The sequence below is a fragment of the Vipera berus genome (genome assembly GCF_964194415.1).
Source record: "Vipera berus genome assembly, chromosome: 4".
Lineage (NCBI taxonomy): Eukaryota > Metazoa > Chordata > Lepidosauria > Squamata > Viperidae > Vipera > Vipera berus.
Window position 1 is genome coordinate 70,726,552 of NC_138206.1, and position 23,469 is coordinate 70,750,020.

The window sequence follows — 23,469 nt, forward strand, 5'->3', positions numbered from 1 at the left end:
CCAGATGCCATGATCTTGGTTTTCTTAATGTTTATTTTCAACCCACATTTTGCACTCTCCTTCTTCACCCGCAACAAGAGGCTCTTTAGTTCTTCTTCACTTTCTGCCATTAGAGTGGTATCATCTGCATATCTTAGGTTGCTGATGTTTCTTCTGGCAATCTTAATTCCAACTTTTGATTCATCTAGCCCTGCCTTTCTCATGATGTGCTCTGCATATAAGTTAAATAGGCAAGGCGACAGTATACAGCCTTGCCAGACTCCTTTCCCAATTTTGAACCAATCAGTGGTTCCGTGTCCAGTTCTCACTGTTGCTTCTTGACCCGCATATAGATTTCTCAAGAGACAAATAAGATGGTCTTGTATGCCCATCTCTTTAAGGACTTGCCAGAGTTTGTTATGATCCACACAATCAAAGGCTTTAGCATAGTCAATGAAGCAGAAGTAGATGTTTTTCTGGAACTCTCTAGCTTTCTCCATGATCCAGCGTATGTTAGCAATTTGATCTCTAGTTCCTCTGCCTCTTCGAAATCCTGCCTGTACTTCTGGTAGTTCTCGATCCACATACTGCAGGAGTCTAGCTTGTAGAATTTTAAGCATAACTTTACTAGCATGAGAAATGAGTGCAATGGTGCGATAGTTTGAACATTCTTTGGCACTGCCTTTCTTTGGAATTGGAATGTAAACTGATCTTTGGCCACTGTTGAGTTTTCCAAATTTGCTGGCAAATTGAGTGTAGCACTTCTACTGCATTGTCTTTTAAGATTTTGAATAGCTCAGCTGGAATACTGTCACCTCCACTAGCTTTGTTGTTGCTCAGCTTTTCTAAGGCCCACTTCACTTCACATTCTAGGATTTCTGGCTCGAGGTCAGTGACCACTTCATTGTGATTATCAGGGACGTTAAGCTCATTCTTGTATAGTTCTTCTGCCACCTCTTCTTAATCTCTTCTGCCTCTGTTAGGTCCCTGCCATTTTGGTCCTTTATCATGCCCATTTTTGCATGAAACATTCCTTTCATCTCTCCAATTTTCTTGAAAAGATCTCTGGTCCTCCCTATTCTATTGTTTTCTTCTATTTCTTTGCACTGTTCATTTAAGAAGGCATTATTATCTCTTCTAGCTATTCTTTGGAATTCTGCATTTAATTGGGCATATCTTTCTTTTTCTCCCTTGCCTTTTGCTTCCCTCCTTTCCTCAGCTATTTGCAAAGCTTCCTCAAACAGCCATTTTGCTTTCTTGCATTTCTTTTTCTTTGGGATGGTTTTGGTTGCTACCTGTTGTACAGTGTTGCAAACCTCTGTCCATAGTTCTTCAGGCACTCTGTCTATCAGATCTAATTCCTTAAATCTATTTGTCACCTCTACTGTATATTCAACAGGGATATGATTTAATTCATACCTGACTGGCCTAGCGCTTTTCCCTACTTTCTTTAATTTAAGCCTAAACTTTGCAACAAGAAGCTCATGGTCTGAGCCACAGTCAGCTCCTGGTCTTGTTTTTACTGACTGTATAGAGCTTCTCCATCTTTGGCTGCAGAGCATATAGTCAATCTGATTTCTGTGTTGACCGTCCATTTCTTCTGAGGGATTCTTGCCCGCAGTAGTATACCTGATGTTCATCTGAATTAAATTCACCCATTCCTGTCCATTTTAGTTCGCTGATACCTAAGATGTCAATGTTTAGTCTTGTCATCTCTTGTTTGACCACGTCCAGCTTTCCTTGATTCATGGATCTTACATTCCAGGTTCCTATGGAGAAAAAATCTTTACAGCATCGGACTTTCCTTTCACCACCAGACATATCCACAGCTGAGCGTCCTTTCGGCTTTGGCCCAGTCGCTTCATTCTTTCTGGCGCTACTAGTACTAGCCCTCTGCTCTTCCCCAGTAGCATATTGGACGCCTTCCGACCTGAGGGGCTCATCTTCCAGCGTCATATCGTTTTGTCTTTTGGTACTGTCCATAGGGTTTTCATGGCAAAGATACTGGAGTGGTTTGCCATTTCCTTCTCCAGTGGATCACGTTTTGTCAGAACTCTCTGCTATGACCTTTCCGTCTTGGGTGGCCCTGCACGGCATAGCTCATAGCTTCATTGAATTACGCAAGCCCCTTCTTCACGACAAGGCAGTAATCCATGAAGGGGAGCCAGCTAGGTAAATATGGGCTAAAAGGAATCATAATTAAGTAGAGGGGATGTGTAGGGATGACTTGGAAATCATACTGTAATCAAAGGAAGTTTTTTATTTTTATTTTTATTCCATTTATATCCCGCCCTTCTCCGAAGACTCAGGGCGGCTTACAAACTTACAAACTTAGCAGTAGTTCATTGGTGCTTCCATGTTAAACTAAAAGGAAATATTAGATGGGCTGACAGCAGATTACCATGTCACCAGATATGTAGAATAGGTTGCACCATGCAAAAAAAGTCTCCTTCCTGCAACATTACCATATAAAATCCCATATAGTATCTGTCACTTCAATCATAATCTACTCATCCTTTTCCTTAATGTGGTGCCCTGCAACTAGTAAATAAGGACATTGCCATTTGCTGCCATGTGAACTGTTACAGGGAAAGGACCAGAAGTTTCCTTAAATATCATGAATGGACAACATAAATATCAATATTGCCAAGATATTGATATTAAGTACATATAAATGTAGAGTATCTAATAAAATCTAACCTAATATTTCAAATTGTCTTTCCTTAATTTTCTTAATGCTTTACATAAATTAGATAATCAGGATTTTTAAAAAATATATAATAGCTAAAATTTCAAATGTATATGGACCAATAATAATTAGAGTTTAAACTCTAATTATGCTCCATTGATTTCCTCAGTATAATTTTACTGTCAATGATTGTCATGGTCATTTAACTGGAAAGATTTGTATCCTTTTGTAAATGTCAATCATTGGTTTGAAAAAATTGAAATAACCTACACCATCAATTGGTTATTGATTTATACCATGTGGCCTGTTTCATGAGCAATCAGAACCTTAGAAGAAGTACTTTCATTGTCTGAACTGGATTTTCTTCTTTAATAACAATAGCAATAGTACTTATACTTACATACTGCTTCATAGTGCTCTCTAAGTGGTTTACAGAGTCAGTATATTACTCCCAGCAATCTGGGTCCTCATTTTACCAATGTCAGAAGGATGGAAGGCTGAATCAACCTTAAGCTGGTGAAAATCGAATTCCTGGCAGTCAACCGAATTAGCCTGTAATACTGCATCCTAACTACTGCACCACCACGTTAGTGGTACACAGAAACAATAGACTGCTGTTTCCAGGAGAATGAAAGCTACAAAAGATAGGGCTTTGAAGTGCTGGCAACCAAATGATATCACCCAGAAGTGGCATCATCCCCTAGCAAACAAAGAGTGAGATAAAAACAAACAAAACTCCAAACCCAAAGAAACCTAGAGAAAGGCAGAAGTGGATGGAGAAATAAGGTTTGTCACTTACAAATAATGATGATGATAATGATGTTATCTATTCAGTTGTGTCCAACTCTTGGTAATTCTATGGGCCAGGTCTCTCCACATCTTCTGATCTTGCATTGCTTGTTTGAGTTCTTCTATATTCTGACTGGTGTCAGCTTTGATAGTGTCTAGCCATGATGTTCTTTGATGGCCTGGTTTCCTTTTACCACAAACTCCCCCAAGTATAACTGATTTCTCCAGTGAATTCTTCTGTATGACATGGCCAAAATAAGTGAGATGCAGTTTTGTGATTTGCCTTCTAATGACATGTTTGGTGTTATGTACTCTAATACTTGTTTGCTGGTTAGCTTTGCTCTCTAAGGAATACTCAGTAGCCTTCTCCAGCACCACAACTCAAATGAGTCAATTTTCTTCCTGTCTTGCTTTTTTAAGATTCATTTTTCAGAACTATAAGTAGCTATGGGGAATACAATGGAGCAGACTAACTGTAAAGACCTACTTCAGCTAAGCCACCCAAGAAAGCAGAATTCTTGAAACAGGCATTGTCTCAAAAGGAACTTTTATTAGGGGCTAGTGATAGCAGGGAAAACAAGGTGAGGTCTAAGGAAAAACCCACAAAAGCAGTATGTTGTTGTTGTTGTTGTTAGTTGCGAAGTCGTGTCCGACCCATCGCGACCCTATGGACAATGTTCCTCCAGGCCTTCCTGTCCTCTACCATCTTCTGGAGTCCATTTAAGCTCATGCCTACTGCTTCAGTGACTCCATCCAGCCACCTCATTCTCTGTCGTCCCCTTCTCCTATTGCCCTCAATCTTTCCCAGCATTAGGCTCTTCTCCAGTGAGTCCTTCCTTCTCATTAGGTGGCCAAAGTATTTGAGTTTTAGCTTCAGGATCTGGCCTTCTAAAGAGAAGTCAGGGTTGATCTCCTCTAGGACTGACCGGTTTGATCGCCTTGCAGTCCAAGGGACTCGCAGGAGTCTTCTCCAGCACCAGAGTTCAAAGGCTTCAATTCTTTGGCGCTCAGCCTTTCTTATGGTCCAGCTTTCACTGCCATACATTGCAACTGGGAAGACCATAGCCTTGACTATACGCACTTTTGTTGACAGGGTGATGTCTCTGCTTTTTAGTGTGCTGTCTAGATTTGACATGGCTTTCCTCCCAAGGAGCAAGCGTCTTTTAATTTCTTGGCTACAGTCCCCATCTGCAGTGATCTTGGAGCCCAGGAAAATAAAATCTGTCACTACCTCCATTTCTTCCCCATCTATTTGCCAGGAATTGAGAGGGCCAGATGCCATGATCTTGGTTTTCTTAATGTTTAGTTTCAACCCAAGTTTTGCACTCTCCTTCTTCACTCGCAACAAGAGGCTCTTTAGTTCCTCTTCACTTTCTGCCATTAGAGTGGTATCATCTGCATATCTTAGGTTGTTGATGTTTCTTCCGGCAATCTTAATTCCAACTTTTGATTCATCTAGCCCTGCCTTTCTCATGATGTGCTCTGCATATAAGTTAAATAGGCAAGGCGACAGTATACAGCCTTGCCGGACTCCTTTCCCAATTTTGAACCAATCAGTGGTTCCGTGTCCAGTTCTCACTGTTGCTTCTTGGCCCGCATATAGGTTTCTCAAGAGACAAATAAGATGGTCTGGTATGCCCATCTCTTTAAGGACTTGCCACAGTTTGTTATGATCCACACAATCAAAGGCTTTAGTGTTAGGTTCGAATAGACGATCAACACCGTGAGGTTTAATGCAAGAACGTTTATTAACACACACATAAGTCAACTGCCAATTAACCGTTTAACTCCCCCTTATATAGTCTGCTACATTCAAACAGTGGCCAATCCCCAGCCCAGAAACTCCCGCCTAAATTGCACCAGCCAATAATTGCACTCAGAGTTTCCCGCTTCTAGGAAGGCCCATTTAATTAAACTACAGACACAACACCCCTTCCCCCCCACTAATGTTATTTATTAACATAGTCTTTCAAATATAATGGTGGCTTGTGAACCCTGGTAGGGTATCTATTACTCTTGTTGGCAACAGTCTCATTTGCTGTCTGGCCATTGGCTATTGTCTCAGATGTTTGGGCCAAGGGCTCTGATGACACAATGTTAGTGTTTTGATGTTGTTGAGTTTTGTTTTGTTGTTGTTGTGTTTGTTGTTGTTGTACTGGACGTCTATGAGATATACTTGAGCTACCCACTGGAAACAACTCCCAATCATCATTGCCCAGCTGAGGCACTGTGTTTGGTAGCCTGGTTTGCGTTTCCACTCCTACCTCTCCATACCCAGTAGTTGCTGAGCTAGGGTGGTCAGGATTGGATGTAACATCCCGAGCCTGTGTGTATTGGCCCACATCATTTTGCACAATTTCTGGGGCCCTTTTCCTTAATTGGTCAATATGTCTCTTAATTACTCTATTCCCTTCCCCCTCAATAGTGTAAGATAACGGCCCTGTGACATCAATGACCGCTCCCGGTACCCATTTGTCCCCTGGACCATAGTTCCTGGCCCAGACTAAGTCCCCGATGTTGAGAGACCGGGTTGGTATAGCCGCCTCTGCTTCTGTGGGTAGTCTATCAGGGTGAAGTCTGTCCAGCTTTGTAGTTAATCTTCTTCCCCACCTCATTTCAGCCGGGCTCTTCCCTGTAGCTGTGCATGGTGTAGTATGCTGTGACAGAAGGAATTGTGCCAATCTCTGTTGCCAGTTGCCGTGGATAATTCTTTTCAGAGCGTCTTTTGTTGTTCGGACGTTGCGTTCAGCCAAGCCATTAGTGGACGGGTGAAAGGGTGCCGAAGTCGTGTGCCTAATCCAATTGGCCTTGAGGAAATCCTGAAATTCAGCAGAGGTGAATTGGGGCCCATTGTCAGAGACAATCACATCAGGTAACCCATGGGTGGCAAAGAGGCCCCTTAAAACCTGGATTGTTGTCGCCGACGACATTGACTTAACAGGCACAACCTCCAACCACCGGGAAAAGCTGTCTACCACAACTAGGAAGGTTAGGCCCTGAAATGGCCCTGCGAAGTCAATATGAATTCGGGACCAAGGATTCCTAGCCACCTCCCACTTATGGGTTGTCATGTGAGCCAGTTCTGGCCTAGATCGTTGGCATACATAACACCCGGCTACGCACTCTTCAATTGCTGAGTCTAACCCAGGCCACCACAAATGGCTTCTAGCCAGAGCCTTCATGCGTACTATTCCCGGGTGACCTTCGTGTAGTTCAGCTAATACTGACTTCCTATGAATCTCTGGTATCACTACTCGGCTGCCCCACAAAATGCATCCCAAATGAGATGATAATTCATCTTTTCTCCTAAAATAGTGTGTGAATTTAGGGTCCGGATTTTTATTGGGCCATCCCCCTTGAACCCAGGCTGAAATTCTGTTAAGTATTAGATCTTTCTTAGTGGCTGCTGCAATGTCCTTTACAGTTAACGGGCACTCAGGTATTTCATGTAAGGACAATATCTGGCCCGCTGGTGCAGGATCACCCTCAGTGTCAGTTAGAGGCAGTCTGCTTAAAGCATCTGCATGGCCCATCTCTTTGCCTGGTCTATGTTTTAGGGAGAACGAGTATGCTGACAGGAAAATAGACCACCTAAGCATCCTGGGAGACATGATCTGAGGTGTCTGCTTATCCGTGGTAAACAATCCCAGTAAGGGCTTATGGTCAGTGTATATAGTAAAGTTCCTACCATAAAGGTAATCATGGAACTTTTTTACACCTGCCACTATTGCTAAGGCTTCCCTGTCAATTTGGGCATAATTCCTTTCAGCTTTTGTAAGCGTCCTGGAATAATATGCAATTGGCTTTTGTTGACCCTTGTCATTCATATGGCTGATGACAGCCCCAACACCATAAGGTGAAGCATCGCACGCTAAATAAATTGGCTTGTTTTCAATAAAGTGTGTAACAGTGGAATGGCTAGACAAGATGTCCTTTAAAGTTTGAAAACTGATTCTATGTTTTTCCTGCCATTGCCAAGGGGTTTTCTTGTCTAAAGGTCTATGCAATGGTTCAGCAATAGCAGCTTTATGTGGTAAAAATGTATGATAAAAATTAACTAATCCTAAAAAGGCTTGTAATTCAGCCTTGTTCCTTGGTTCAGGTGCCAATTTAATTGCTTTAATTTTTTCAGTTGTTGGGTGAATGCCCTTCTCATCAATTCTAAACCCTAAAAATTCTGTTGATTTAACCCCAATAAAACATTTTTCCCTTTTTAATTTAAGTCCTGCAGCTCTAAATTTCCCCAATACCTGTTCCAACCGGTCAGCTAAAATTTCTTCAGTTTTTCCAGCAATCAGGACATCATCAAAGTAAGAGCATACACCTGGTATGCCCTTTAAGGTCCTCTCCATCACCTCCTGAAAGATGCCTGGAGCTGCTGCAATTCCAAATTGAAGCCTGTGAACTCGAAACGCCCCCTTGTGGGTAACAATCGTTTGGGCCTCGGCGGCTTCCTTAGACACGGTAAGCTGTAAATACGCCTGCGCCAAGTCGAGCTTGGCAAAGATGGCGCCGTCCTGGATCGTCGCGAGGACCTGCTTCACCGTTGGGACCGGGTAAGCGTGTTTTTTCATTCCTAAATTTAGAGTGGCTTTATAATCGGCACAAATCCTCACATCCCCATTAGGTTTTAGGGGTGTGATGATTGGTGTCTCCCCCAGGCCTCCCTCGACCGGTTCTAGCACCCCTTGGCCTACAAGCTTATCAAGCTCGGCCTCGATTTTTTGTTTAAGGGCAAAAGGCACCCTCCGGGCCTTCAATCTAATAGGTTTTACTGCGGGATCCAAATTAAAATTAATAGGGGGGCCTTTATATTTACCTAAAGATCCATCCCCCTTCATGGATTACTGCCTTGTCGTGGCGAAGGGGCTTGCGTAATTCAATGAAGCTATGAGCTATGCCGTGCAGGGCCACCCAAGACGGACAGGTCATAGCAGAGAGTTCTGACAAAACGTGATCCACTGGAGAAGGAAATGGCAACCCACTCCAGTATCTTTGCCATGAAAACCCTATGGACAGTACCAAAAGGCAAAACGATATGACGCTGGAAGATGAGCCCCTCAGGTCGGAAGGCGTCCAATATGCTACTGGGGAAGAGCAGAGGGCTAGTACTAGTAGCGCCAGAAAGAATGAAGCGACTGGGCCAAAGCCGAAAGGACGCTCAGCTGTGGATGTGTCTGGTGGTGAAAGGAAAGTCCAATGCTGTAAAGATTTTTTCTCCATAGGAACCTGGAATGTAAGATCCATGAATCAAGGAAAGCTGGACGTGGTCAAACAAGAGATGACAAGACTGAACATTGACATCTTAGGTATCAGCGAACTAAAATGGACAGGAATGGGTGAATTTAATTCAGATGACCATCAGGTATACTACTGTGGGCAAGAATCCTTCAGAAGAAATGGAGTAGCCTTCATAGTCAATAAAAGAGTAGGAAAAGCAATACTGGGATACAATCCTCAAAATGACAGAATGATCTCAGTTCGAATCCAAGGCAAACCATTCAATATCACAGTAGTCCAAGTCTATGCCCCAACCACCAGTGCTGAAGAGGATGAAATTGACCAGTTCTATGAAGCACTACAGCACCTTATAGAACTAACACCAAAAATGATGTTCTTATCATCATGGGGGATTGGAATGCTAAAGTAGGAAGCCAAAAGATAACTGGAATAACAGGCAAGTTTGGCCTTGGAGTGCAAAATGAAGCAGGGCACAGGCTGATAGAATTCTGTCAAGAGAATGCGATGGTCATAGCAAACACTCTTTTCCAACAACCCAAGAGACGGCTCTACACATGGACATCACCAGATGGTCAACACAGAAATCAGATTGACTATATGCTCTGCAGCCAAAGATGGAGAAGCTCTATACAGTCAGTAAAAACAAGACCAGGAGCTGACTGTGGCTCAGACCATGAGCTTCTCCTTGCAAAGTTTAGGCTTAAACTGAAGAAAGTAGGGAAAAGCACTAGGCCACTCAGGTATGAATTAAATCATATCCCTGTTGAATATACAGTAGAGGTGACAAATAGATTTAAGGAATTAGATCTGATAGACAGAGTGCCTGAAGAACTATGGACAGAGGTTCGCGACATTGTACAAGAGGTAGCAACCAAAACCATCCCAAAGAAAAAGAAATGCAAGAAAGCAAAATGGCTGTCTGAGGAAGCTTTGCAAATAGCTGAGGAAAGGAGGGAAGTGAAAGGCAAGGGAGAAAAAGAAAGATACGCCCAATTGAATGCAGAATTCCAGAGAATAGCTAGAAGAGATAAGAATGCCTTCTTAAATGAACAGTGCAAAGAAATAGAAGAAAACAATAGAATAGGGAGGACCAGAGATCTTTTCAAGAAAATTGGAGAAATGAAGGGAACGTTTAATGCAAAAATGGGCATGATAAAGGACCAAAATGGCAGGGACCTAACAGAGGCAGAAGAGATTAAGAAGAGGTGGCAAAATTACACAGAAGAACTATACAAGAATGAGCTTAACGTCCCTGATAATCACAATGAGGTGGTCACTGACCTCGAGCCAGACATCCTAGAATGTGAAGTGAAGTGGGCCTTAGAAAAACTGAGCAACAACAAAGCTAGTGGAAGTGACAGTATTCCAGCTGAGCTATTCAAAATCTTAAAAGACGATGCAGTAAAAGTGCTACACTCAATTTGCCAGCAAATTTGGAAAACTCAACAGTGGCCACAGGATTGGAAAAGATCAGTTTACATTCCAATTCCAAAGAAAGGCAGTGCCAAAGAATGTTCAAACTATCGCACCATTGCACTCATTTCTCATGCTAGTAAAGTTATGCTTAAAATCCTACAAGCTAGACTCCAGCAGCATGTGGATCGAGAACTACCAGAAGTACAGGCGGGATTTCGAAGAGGCAGAGGAACTAGAGATCAAATTGCCAACATACGCTGGATCATGGAGAAAGCTAGGGAGTTCCAGAAAAACATCTACTTCTGCTTCATTGACTATGCTAAAGCCTTTGATTGTGTGGATCACAACAAACTGTGGCAAGTTCTTAAAGAGATGGGAGTACCAGACCATCTTATTTGTCTCTTGAGAAACCTATATGCGGGTCAAGAAGCAACAGAGAGAACTGGACACGGAACCACTGATTGGTTCAAAATTGGGAAAGGAGTCCGGCAAGGCTGTATACTGTCGCCCTGCCTATTTAACTTATATGCAGAGCACATCATGAGAAAGGCAGGGCTAGATGAATCAAAAGTTGGAATTAAGATTGCCGGAAGAAATATCAACAACCTAAGATACGCAGATGATACCACTCTAATGGCAGAAAGTGAAGAAGAACTAAAGAGCCTCTTGTTGCAGGTGAAGAAGGAGAGTGCAAAACTTGGGTTGAAACTTAACATTAAGAAAACCAAGATCATGGCATCTGGCCCTCTCAATTCCTGGCAAATAGATGGGGAAGAAATGGAGGTAGTGACAGATTTTATTTTCCTGGGCTCCAAGATCACTGCAGACGGGGACTGTAGCCAAGAAATTAAAAGACGCTTGCTCCTGGGGAGGAAAGCCATGGCAAATCTAGACAGCACACTAAAAAGCAGAGACATCACCCTGTCAACAAAAGTGCGTATAGTCAAGGCTATGGTCTTCCCAGTTGCAATGTATGGCAGTGAAAGTTGGACCATAAGAAAGGCTGAGCGCCAAAGAATTGAGGCCTTTGAACTGTGGTGCTGGAGAAGACTCCTGCGAGTCCCTTGGACTGCAAGGCGATCAAACCGGTCAGTCCTAGAGGAGATCAATCCTGACTGCTCTTTAGAAGGCCAGATTCTGAAGCTAAAACTCAAGTACTTTGGCCACCTAATGAGAAGGAAGGACTCACTGGAGAAGAGCCTAATGCTGGGAAAGATCGAGGGCAATAGAAGAAGGGGACGACAGAGAATGAGGTGGCTGGATGGAGTCACTGAAGCAGTAGGCGCGAGCTTAAATGGACTCCAGAAGATGGTAGAGGACAGGAAGGTCTGGAGGAATGTTGTCCATAGGGTCGCGATGGGTCGGACACGACTTCGCAGCTAACAACAACAAAAGATCCATCAAATACGTCTGCGAATTCATCGCAGACAGATTTGAGGGTCTTACTTTGAATTGTATTTATTCCCCCTACCCAAATTCCTAAAGCAGGGAACCAATTAAGGCCTACTAAACTAGTTCTTTGGCCCTCGGTCACTAACAGGTCCAATGACCCATTGAACCCCTTATAAGTAACCCTAATGGTGATTTTACCCTTAATAGTTATGGGGGATTTTTGGAAATCGGCTAACTGGATTCCGGTCGGTTTAAGTGGAATTTTGTGACCACTTTTCCGTTCAATGTGCTTCAGGGTTTTGCATGAAATTATTGATACTGAGGCCCCTGAATCTACCTCCATTTTGCAGGGTATTCCTTGCAATTGTACTACAATTTTTAATTTAGGCCTCAGTATGTGATTGATTTTTTGTTGTCCTATGTGGTTGACTCTCACCCCCTCCCCGCGGTTGGATTGTCGTGCCCTAGGTCTAGGGGTCTCTATGCCACGATCCCAGGGGGTTACCTTACCTTCGGCCCATACGTCCATTTCGTGGATTCGGTTGTCTCGTGTCCGGTTGCGGCAAATGGCCTGGATGTGGCCGGTCTTTCCACACGATCTGCATTTTGCTGCGCGGAATCTGCAAGTTGATCTGGGGTGGTTACCCCCACAGCTACCACATCTGGTGTCCGAGTCTCTCGGTCTGGGCTGGCTGTCTCGTGGTAATCTTTGCGCTGCTTGTGGCTGTTGTCTCCGGGCCTGGTCAGGTACTTCGGTGCGCGGTGGTCTGGCTGCCATCTTACCGAATCGTCTGGAGATCTCAGCTATGTCGGCCTCCCATTGCTGATCCACCTCCCCGCTGTCCACATGGCTTTCAAGATTGATTTTGGCTGAAGAGCCCATGCTATTTCGGGGGGGGTCTCGCATTCCCGTTGATTCATACGTCAGTAACTCATCGAGGACTACCTGCAGATCTCCAGTGGGCTTAGCGATTATTCGATTTTGTAGATTTTCGTCCCGCAAGCCGAGCACCACTCGATCTCGAATCCTAATTTCGAGGTTGTCATATTTGCACCTCAAGGCCGCCTCTCTCACCGCTGCCACGAACTGTGTAATCGATTCGCCAGGTCTTTGATTCCTTTTTTCGAAAATCCGTCTCCAAAATAATTCAGACCTTTTTGGCGTGAAGTGAACCTTCAATTTAGCCAATAAGTCTGCATACGAGACGCTGGATACCGGCAGCGGTTGACACAGGCCAACGGCAATCCGATACACGGGCGTACCGCTAATGGTCAAAAGAGCCGCGGCTTTCTTTCTGTCGTCCGTAATGCCGTTTACTAGCAGGAACCCTTCCACCTGGCCAACATATTCTTCCCAGTCTTCTGGAAATCGCGGATCGAACTCTTTCAGCGAGCCAACTTGTGCCATTATTAGATTTTATTCGGCAGCGTTGTACTTTCGTTGACTGTGTTCAAATTTTTTCCGCCTTGCACACAGCTGACTTTCGCCGTTCCTTCACTGATCTGCCGTCTATCCCACCTTCGTCGCCAATTGTTAGGTTCGAATAGACGATCAACACCGTGAGGTTTAATGCAAGAACGTTTATTAACACACACATAAGTCAACTGCCAATTAACCGTTTAACTCCCCCTTATATAGTCTGCTACATTCAAACAGTGGCCAATCCCCAGCCCAGAAACTCCCGCCTAAATTGCACCAGCCAATAATTGCACTCAGAGTTTCCCGCTTCTAGGGAGGCCCATTTAATTAAACTACAGACACAACATTTAGCATAGTCAATGAAGCAGAAGTAGATGTTTTTCTGGAACTCTCTAGCTTTCTCCATGATCCAGCGTATGTTAGCAATTTGATCTCTAGTTCCTCTGCCTCTTCGAAATCCTGCCTGTACTTCTGGTAGTTCTCGATCCACATACTGCAGGAGTCTAGCTTGTAGAATTTTAAGCATAACTTTACTAGCATGAGAAATGAGTGCAATGGTGCGATAGTTTGAACATTCTTTGGCACTGTCTTTCTTTGGAATTGGAATGTAAACTGATCTTTTCCAATCCTGTGGCCACTGTTGAGTTTTCCAAATTTGCTGGCAAATTGAGTGTAGCACTTTTACTGCATCGTCTTTTAAGATTTTGAATAGCTCAGCTGGAATACTGTCACCTCCACTAGCTTTGTTGTTGCTCAGCTTTTCTAAGGCCCACTTCACTTCACATTCTAGGATGTCTGGCTCGAGGTCAGTGACCACCTCATTGTGATTGTCAGGGACGTTAAGCTCATTCTTGTATAGTTCTTCTGTGTAATTTTGCCATCTCTTCTTAATCTCTTCTGCCTCTGTTAGGTCCCTGCCATTTTGGTCCTTTATCATGCCCATTTTTGCATGAAACGTTCCTTTCATCTCTCCAATTTTCTTGAAAAGATCTCTGGTCCTCCCTATTCTATTGTTTTCTTCTATTTCTTTGCACTGTTCATTTAAGAAGGCATTATTATCTCTTCTAGCTATTCTTTGGAATTCTGCATTTAATTGGGCATATCTTTCTTTTTCTCCCTTGCCTTTCGCTTCCCTCCTTTCCTCAGCTATTTGCAAAGCTTCCTCAAACAGCCATTTTGCTTTCTTGCATTTCTTTTTCTTTGGGATGGTTTTGGTTGCTACCTGTTGTACAATGTCGCGAACCTCTGTCCATAGTTCTTCAGGCACTCTGTCTATCAGATCTAATTCCTTAAATCTATTTGTCACCTCTACTGTATATTCAACAGGGATATGATTTAATTCATACCTGACTGGCCTAGCGCTTTTCCCTACTTTCTTTAATTTAAGCCTAAACCTTGCAACAAGAAGCTCATGGTCTGAGCCACAGCCAGCTCCTGGTCTTGTTTTTACTGACTGTATAGAGCTTCTCCATCTTTGGCTGCAGAGCATATAGTCAATCTGATTTCTGTGTTGACCGTCTGGTGATGTCCATGTGTAAAGCCGTCTCTTGGGTTGTTGGAAAAGAGTGTTTGCTATGACCATCGTATTCTCTTGACAAAATTCTATCAGCCTGTGCCCTGCTTCATTTTGTACTCCAAGGCCAAACTTGCCTGTTATTCCAGTTATCTTTTGGCTTCCTACTTTAGCATTCCAATCCCCCATGACGATAAGGACATCATTTTTGGGTGTTAGTTCTATAAGGTGCTGTAAGGCTTCATAGAACCGGTCAATTTCATCCTCTTCAGCACCGGTGGTTGGGGCATAGACTTGGACTACTGTGATATTGAATGGTTTGCCTTGGATTCGAACTGAGATCATTCTGTCATTTTGAGGATTGTATCCCAGTATTGCTTTTCCTACTTTTTTATTGACTATGAAGGCTACTCCATTTCTTCTGAGGGATTTTTGTCTGCAGTAGTATACCTGATGGTCATCTGAATTAAATTCACCCATTCCTGTCCATTTTAGTTCGCTGATACCTAAGATGTCGATGTTTAGTCTTGTCATCTCTTGTTTGACCACGTCCAGCTTTCCTTGATTCATGGATCTTACATTCCAGGTTCCTATGGAGAAAAAGTCTTTACAGCATCGGACTTTCCTTTCACCACCAGACACATCCACAGCTGAGCGTCCTTTCGGCTTTGGCCCAGTCGCTTCATTCTTTCTGGCGCTAGTAGTACTAGCCCTCTGCTCTTCCCCAGTAGCATATTGGACGCCTTCCAACCTGAGGGGCTCATCTTCCAGTGTCATATCGTTTTGCCTTTTGGTACTGTCCATAGGGTTTTCATGGCAAAGATACTGGAGTGGTTTGCCATTTCCTTCTCCAGTGGATCACGTTTTGTCAGAACTCTCTGCTATGACCTTTCCGTCTTGGGTGGCCCTGCACGGCATAGCTCATAGCTTCATTGAATTACGCAAGCCCCTTCTTCACGACAAGGCAGTAATCCATGAAGGGGAAAAGCAGTATATTAAAAGCAATATCCAATACTCCTCCCCCCAGGGTCCCAGTATTCATTTGAATTCCAGCCAATCCACAGGTGGCATAGTGTTTTGGTAACTGGCTTCTTTGGCGTGTTCTTTCAAGGTCTCTCTCACTTTCGTTTCTTCTGGCTCCAAGCACAACTGTCCAGGATCTGCTGGTCATGGCTCAGTGGAGCTAGCAGCAGGCTGGCGAGGGGGAGACACTTAGGAATAGCATGGAGAGAACAGGATTCAGTTCTAGCCAGAAGAGGAAGCCTCTCTCTCTCACACACAGACATAAACACATTTCCCTCACTCCCCTGGGCTTTAAAAGTAAAAATTTACTCATCTTCTTTCCAAGCAGCCATTGAGCTCAAACTCAAAACTCTTTACTACCGTTGCTCCAAATGGGCAGGGTCTAGAAAACACATCCACAGACACAAGGGGTCCACTGCCAGCAAGATGGAGGCTTACCCTATCCATTGGTCAGGTTAGCTTGGAGTTCCATCTGGGGTGCCAAATTGTCAGAAGGAAAAATCATCAGGTCCAGTTCCAAGCTGGGAGTGAATAAAACAGAGGCTAAGATGCTGTAAATAAAAATGGAGGCTGTTTGGGAAAGAAGGTTCCAGTGTATTGATTAGCAGAACCAACATGTTGTTCTGGGACAGCTGACTAAATGGAATTGAGAGTCGATGGATCTTTATAGAGCTTTGAGACTTTGAAATGGAAATGTTTCTGGGTTGTCTTGAGGTGGTCTTTTGTGTCTTTTGCTAGTCTGAAGAGGGTGTAGGATTAATCCTATCATGTCCTGTTCTTAGATTTTGGGTGGGGGAATGTAAAGTCTTAATCCCATCAGCTGTGGAGTCTGAAGGCGTTTTGCATATGAATGATGTGCCCCAAATCTGCATTTCTAAAAGCTGGCATCCTGAGTTTCTGCTTGGGGCAGAGGCTGGTTTCTGCTTTTAAGATTTTTTTCTCCATTATTACTTTGGGGAAATATAATATTCTGTCTTTTATTAATATCCCCACAAATATTTCCTTCTCTAGGAGGGTGAGTGCTGACTTTCTACATTCTAATAGAAATCTGTCTAGTTAAAAGTAAACGCTTGTTTCAGTGGGACTTACTTCCATGTAAGTGAGTAGTTAACTTCAACCATGGTGTTCTGAGTGAAATGTTGAAACATCTTCTGGACCACATATTAGTGCTTATTTTTTCCCCGTACTGGAAAAGGAAATAATCCTGATGTTTTCCACTTCAACTGAACCACAAAATAGAATAGAATAGAATAGAATAGAATAGAATAGAATTCAGTACAGGCAGTCCTTGACTTACCACAGTTCATTTAGTGACCGTTCAAAATTACAATGGCACTGAAAAATGTGACTTATGACCGTTTTTCATACTTATGATCATTGCAGCATCCCCATGGTCACATGAATAGAATTCAGTTGCTTGGCACAATATTGTGGTTATTAGCCCATTTGAAGCATATTGATTCAAAAACTGTTGCCTTATGATGCATTTTCACCCAATTTAGGATTACAAACAGACATGAGACTAGAGTACTGTAAAGCACCATGAAGCAGTATATGTGCTATATAGATATTTCTATTGAAGGGACCTTATTGTGCTTATGATTTTATTATGCTTAAGCTTAATATTAGTAGTGTTATTTTGTATCTATTTTATACAAATGTTTATATGCAAGCAGCTTTATAGAAGCAAGTGGTTTATGTATATTGAAAAAGTAAATGTCTCATGCTAAATATACAGGAGATTGCTTACATGAAAGGAGCAAGGTAAGATTCAGTGGTCCAGGAAATAGGGAGGGGGAAGGTGAGTTAGCCTGGATTGATGTGTATGAGTCATTACCTTGGGATTTGTTTTTCTGTGCTTCCTTGCTCCTGGTGCAGACACTTGAATCTCTTTGTTCTGAAAAGGTATAAAAAGTGAAAGAAGTCTCTTCTGAGTGTGCCTTCATCTCTCTAAGCAACCACGAAGAGGGAAAAAGTTACCCAACTCTATCTTGGCCAAAATAAAGTTGTTTTCTTTGCTGAAACCTCAGCTCAGGAGTTCCTTTGGCTCTTCAAAATTCCTGAGTAGCCCACAGGAGTTTGTGAGGCTAGGTGGAAAACCTTACACTATATAGATGGGGTGGAACTAGAGAAACACTGATGTATTGAGAGAAGAATGAGGGCATTCTATGAATATAGTTGCTTCCTACATTTATGGGCTTTATCTGAAATTGATTTTGATTTTCAGAGCCTAAGCTTGTGTCTTAGTATCTTCTTATTTTATTAACATTCTTTGGCTTTCTAAATGTTTTATGGCTAAACTGAGTTTATTTTTCCTAAAGTCATTGGGAAAAGTAATTCAGAGGGGGGGATGTTTTGCTTTGTTTTACTTGTCTAAACCATTTTCATATTTTCTCCTACTATATGAATTCCAGAGTACATTTGCTCAAGTCCCTCTTATAAAGATAATTGTTTTGTGAAGAGATTTCGAATGAGAAGAGATGAGATCTGCAAGGTTTAAGAGAAAAACAATCAGCATGCTACATTTCCATGTCCTTTCAAATATATAAAAGATTGGTACTTTTTGTATGTCCAGAAAACAGACTCTTCAGCAATTAGAACAGAAGCAAACTAAAATTCAAACCAACCAACCAATTAAGCACATTTCAAAGTAGTTTGTGCAAGCCTTCCATTTTGAAATATCAACCACTAGTGTAAGGTTTAGTTATAACAGAAGTATATATATAGAAAAGGGATGCGGTGGCTCAGTGGGTTAGGACGCTGAGCTTGTCGATCAGAAGATCGGCAGTTTGGCGGGTCGAATCCCGAGTGCCGCATAACAGAGTGAGCGCCTGTTACTCTTCCCAGCTTCTGCCAACCTAGCAGTTAGAAAGCACGTAAAAATGCAAGTAGAAAAATAGGGACCACTATGGTGGGAAGGTAACAGGGTTCCGTGTGCCTTTGGCATCTAGTCATGCTGGCCACGTGACCACGGAGACGTCCTCGGACAAGCGCTGGCTCTTTGGCTTTGAAACGGAGATGAGCACCGGCCCCTAGAGTCGGAAACAACAAGCACGCATGTGCGGGGGAACCTTTACCTTTATATATATATATAGAAGTACTATCAAAATAACAATCCTCTAGCCACTTTTCCAGGAGCCAGTATAGGAACTCAGAGATTTAAACAACATAGGACTGTAGTATGCATTTCAAATCCTGCTTTCTCTCTTGTATCTTGAACTCAATTTAGTTACTTAATCAGTGATAAAAATCAGAGCAATTAAATTTAAATGTAAAGGTAGTTTTCAGTTAACAGATAACTGGGACTGGCATCCATCTCAAAATGATGTGGAAATAAATAAAGCACAATGTCATATGACCACACTAACTTATGATGTTAGTCCTGACAGTTTCAGTCATGGTGTCCTGGTTCCAACAAATGCAGTACTTCAAAGAACTTCAAGGCATTGTTTACCTTAAAGAATCTTTTATTATAGTTGCATAGCTTCGGCACATACATACTGGAAGCCAAAATCTGAATTCTCCTCCCCTGAACACATCATATCAAACACAATTCCCTCCCTTAATTAAACGACATAAATTACATTCTTCAATTAGTTTAAAATGCAAACTTTCCCTCCTATTTAACAACCCATCAAATTCTTATCTTCTCTTATTACAAACAGTCTTGAGATACATTCTCCCTACTCCCCCCAGCACCCACTAATTCTAGCTCTAAAAGTAATATATGAATTAAAGGAAGGCTACATCTCCCTATGTTGTCAAGCAAGAACATCTGATGTTAGCAGCATTGACACATGGTCATTGAATGAGTCCCACACAGTTGTTAAGTGCAACATTATGTGATTGCCATTCTGGAAACTTCTCTATGCAGATCATTTTTTAGTAGATACTACATGATTGCCTTGTGAGATTGATCTGGCAGTTTCTGATAAGAGAGCAGATTAGCTATCCCTTCCAAGGATAGTAATATTGAGAAGAACATACTTAATTGTCTTGACTTTGGAAAACACTGAGGGTTTTGGTAAGAAATGCTGTTAAAACTTCCTGATAGTACCATTGCTGGGAGAGCATCCAAGCAAGCCAGTGTGACAATGTCAGACCGTCAACATAGAACAAATTAGGAACTTAGTGCCATGTAGGTCAGCACAACTTTTATTGTAAAGCTAGTGCTTTTTTGTAAAGAAAGTGCTTCTTTCTTTTCCCTTTTTCTTTATGTGATCTAGGGAATGACCTGTCTGAGATTACTCACATTACACTCTTGCTCTGGACTTAGGCCCCTTTATCTGTCTGTTGCCTTTGTGGTGGCCCTTCCTCCTATCCCTCAAGGCCACTGCTTCTCTCTACATCTATGATGGGGCAAGTAGGTGACCAACATACTTAGGGAAGGCAAAAAGAAGATGCAAGAGTTCATTGTAGTGGAGACATAAAATATTAACATTGTCCTTTTATGCCAAGGTCAAAGATTCTCTGTTTGCCCTCTTTCCAGGCTTTATTCAGGCCCAGCATAGATACAAAGCGGGGCTGAACCCACACAAAACCAAAATAGTTGCTATTTGTTTCTTCCAAGATTGGCTTCTTTCTATTAATACTTATTCAGCTGAAGTTTCACCTCCAAAGATCTACATAAGCCAGTACTTCAACCAGCAGACATGCAAGTGACAGAGGCATACAACCTCTAGATGCAGATTACACTAGTAATAATGTGAGGGACTAGGAGTAGGGATCTCAGAAATTTAGATTGGACTTCTTCTAATTCATTCTTATGAACACAACACATGTACCATATCACAAAAGAGCCAAAGTCTTCAAAAAGTTTGACTATTGCAGTGCATGGTTGATATTTTTGGTACACATTTATTTTATAAAAATGGAAAAAAAACTATGGTGAAATAATTTTTGGGCTTTGTGGCCCTCCAGTGGCCATTCCTTTTTCCACACCTTCATATTTATTTTCTGTGTTTTAAGAAGCAAACAAGAATTTTTTGTTAGCCCCCAGTCCCCCTAATCATCTTTGTTGCTCTTTTCTCTACTCTTTCTAGATAACAAATAACCCTGACTATCAAACTGTGGTCTGTCAGTGTCTTCCACTGAGTTGAATTAAGAGTACAATCTCAGGAAGGTGGCTGAAGCAAACCCCTTTATAGTAATGCTTCCCCAAAAATAAGACCTACCCCCAAAATAAGCCCTAGCTTGATTTTTACATGTGTGCCTTACCCCCCAAATAAGCCCTACTTAAGATCCTACCTGCTCCATTGCACCTGGTTGCATGAGGTGGGGGAAAAATCAAGCTAGGGCGGGGATGGGGGGATGGAGCTGCTCCATATACCCTGCACCTGCTTACCTTAGTATCGTTGCAGCCAGACCTCCCATGCCCAGAAAGGCCTCTGCAGCTGAGAAACAAGCTCCAGATTGATGCACACACACACCAGCCTCCATTTTGCTGTCAGAGGCCTTCCCGTCAATCCAGAGCTCGTTTCTCAGCTGCAGAGGCCCTTCTAGAAGACCTCTGATGACAAAACGGAGGCCAGGGGTGAGATGTCCCAATGGCAGCAAGTGGCCACAGAAGAAGTGGGCTGGCGAGGTGAGGCAGGTGTCAGGGCATGGGAGGCCTGGCTGCAGAGCTCCTAAGGTAAGTGGGTAAGATATTCCCTGAAAATGAGACCTGGTGCCTCTTTTAGAGGCAAAAAAATATAAGACCAGGTCTTACTGGATCCATCTGATTCAAACAAAAGAGCAGTAGACCAGTAGTAGTCAGTCACCTGGTCTGAGTCAGCTGAGTTCCAGGAGAGTTATGGTTTTAAGATGCCAAGAAATATTTGACAAAATATTCCAGACTGCTGGAAAGAGTTATCGATATGGTTTCTTTTCTTTATAATTTTCTTTTCTTCTTTTCTTTTCTTTTTTCTTCTTTTCTCTTTCTTTCTTTCTTTCTTTCTTTCTTTCTTTCTTTCTTTCTTTCTTTCTTTCTTTCTTTCTTCTTTCTTTCTTTCTTTCTTTCTTTCTTTCTTTCTTTCTTTCTTTCTTTCTTTCTTTCTTCCTTCCTTCCTTCCTTCCCTTTCTTTCTCTTCTCAGAAATCTGTCCACAAATTACAAAAGAAAGATGATTTTTCCCAACCACCTCTTTCCAAATGAAACGTTAACTATATCTTATATCTCCCTTTTTCCTATGGCTGGAAGCTGCTCCAAAATCTTTCTTTGTTGCATTGAAAATCTCTATACCATGTTTCCCTGTCTTACTTTCTTTGGGGCTCTGAAATAAGGAGAAGGTCTTACTTTCTGGGAGGGCTTACTTTTTGCCAGTACCATAGGCCGCGAGCATGTGGGGGTGGGGTGGGGCCTGTGCATGGGGTGGAGAAGCAGCGCGGTGGCGAGAGCATGGTGTCAGACCAGGTATGGTACTGGTGTGGCTGTGGTGGGCAGGGGCAGGGCGTCGATCCTGGTGCTGGGCGAGTTGGCCCAGATCTTCTGTGTGACCGCTGGAGTGCCCCTCCGCTTCCGGCCTGCCAGGGCAGCCACTTGGCGGCTGCACAGCACCCAACACAGCCAAGAAATGTCCCAGCAGCAGTAGGGCCAGCAGGCAGGGCAGGTGGAAGCCAGGACTCACAGAGGGTTTGGTTCATTGTGGCCGCAGGCAAGCAGACAATGGGACGGAGAGGGCGGAGCCAGCAGTAGCAGTTCCACCAGCGGCCACTGATGAAGGGCCCTGACAGGCCAGCGGTGGGTGGGTGTGTGCTCTGGCGGCTGCACAGAAGTTCTGGGCCTATTTGCCCCACCCCATGCTAGGGCTTACGTTCAGGGGAGGGCTTATATTAGCCCCCCCCAAAAAATGGATAGGGCTTATTTTTTGAGTAGGGTTTACTTTTGGGAAAACACGGTACTTCTGCTTTTTTCTATAACTGAACACAAAGTGAATCATTTATTTAAATTGTTTCTTCCATTCTTGTTGCAGCTTTTTGAAATTTAGGCCTTTACTGCTATCTAAATTCTATGCTCTATTCTCTGGCCTCAAGGCATCATCCTACTGAATGGAACATATCCTTGAAATTCCATACCTTTCACTCACTGATCTGAATGTATTACTGTTTGAACCTCCTGCCTTTCTCTCATTGTAACAAATAAGCTGTATAGATTCCTTGCTTTACTGAATTGAACAATATTCTAAATTGCGATACAAAGAAAAAGAGATCACAGTTCTGAAGCAGATTTCAAGGAGAATAAGAGATGTACAAAGAGAATATCAATTCCTGACCAGAAAATTAACTGAAAAAGAAGTGAATTTTAGGTGGCTGATTCCAGAAGGGATTCTAATTAATTGGGATGGGAAAAGATGGGAAAAGTACTTTATGCTAAAGTACTCATAAATGGTCACCTGGTTGTTAATTGATTATTATAGCACTGACTATCACAGCATTTTGTTGTAGAAAGAAGAGACTCATGCCAGCTCTTCAGGAAAGGAAAGGTTTATTGCACAGGTTCAGAAGGCTTAAACAAAGCAAAAGGTCTGAACCCCGAAGGGCTCATGAACAGACATATTTATACACCTCTAATTCCTAGTTATACATTGTTATACATTGTTCCTTATATGGTTACATCCTGTACATTCTTATCAGACAACAGTTTACAGAAGAAAATTACATGAAGTACGTGTAGTTTCACAAACAGGATATGGCTATCCCAATCATCATCTGCCTTAAGGACAAGACTATGTTTGCTTAAACAAGGACTTTAATACATTCCTCTTTAAGACAGTCACCGGGAATATGTGCAGTTACGCTATCGGGATTATGGCTACCTTGATCAGCGTCTTTCCTAAGGACACGAATACATTTGTTTACACAATTACTTTAGTACACTTCCTCTTTAATTTTCTCAAATATTATTTAATAAAATGTTTGATTAGATGTTTATTGATTTGTTGTTGTTGTTAGTTGCGAAGTCGTGTCCGACCCATCGCGACCCTATGGACAATGTTCCTCCAGGCTTTCCTGTCCTCTACCATCTTCT

The 23,469-nt window shown here is 42.6% G+C and overlaps 1 long non-coding RNA gene across 1 annotated transcript; it reads right to left on the reverse strand.

The window, feature by feature from the left end:
• Positions 1-15,921: 15,921 nt before the first annotated feature.
• Positions 15,922-22,531, reverse strand: LOC308667669. Its single transcript, XR_014026342.1, has 4 exons — positions 21,225-22,531; positions 17,300-17,359; positions 16,552-16,648; positions 15,922-15,983 (listed from the first exon to the last, which is right to left on the reverse strand). It is a non-coding gene; the product is annotated as an uncharacterized lncRNA (long non-coding RNA).
• Positions 22,532-23,469: the final 938 nt, after the last annotated feature.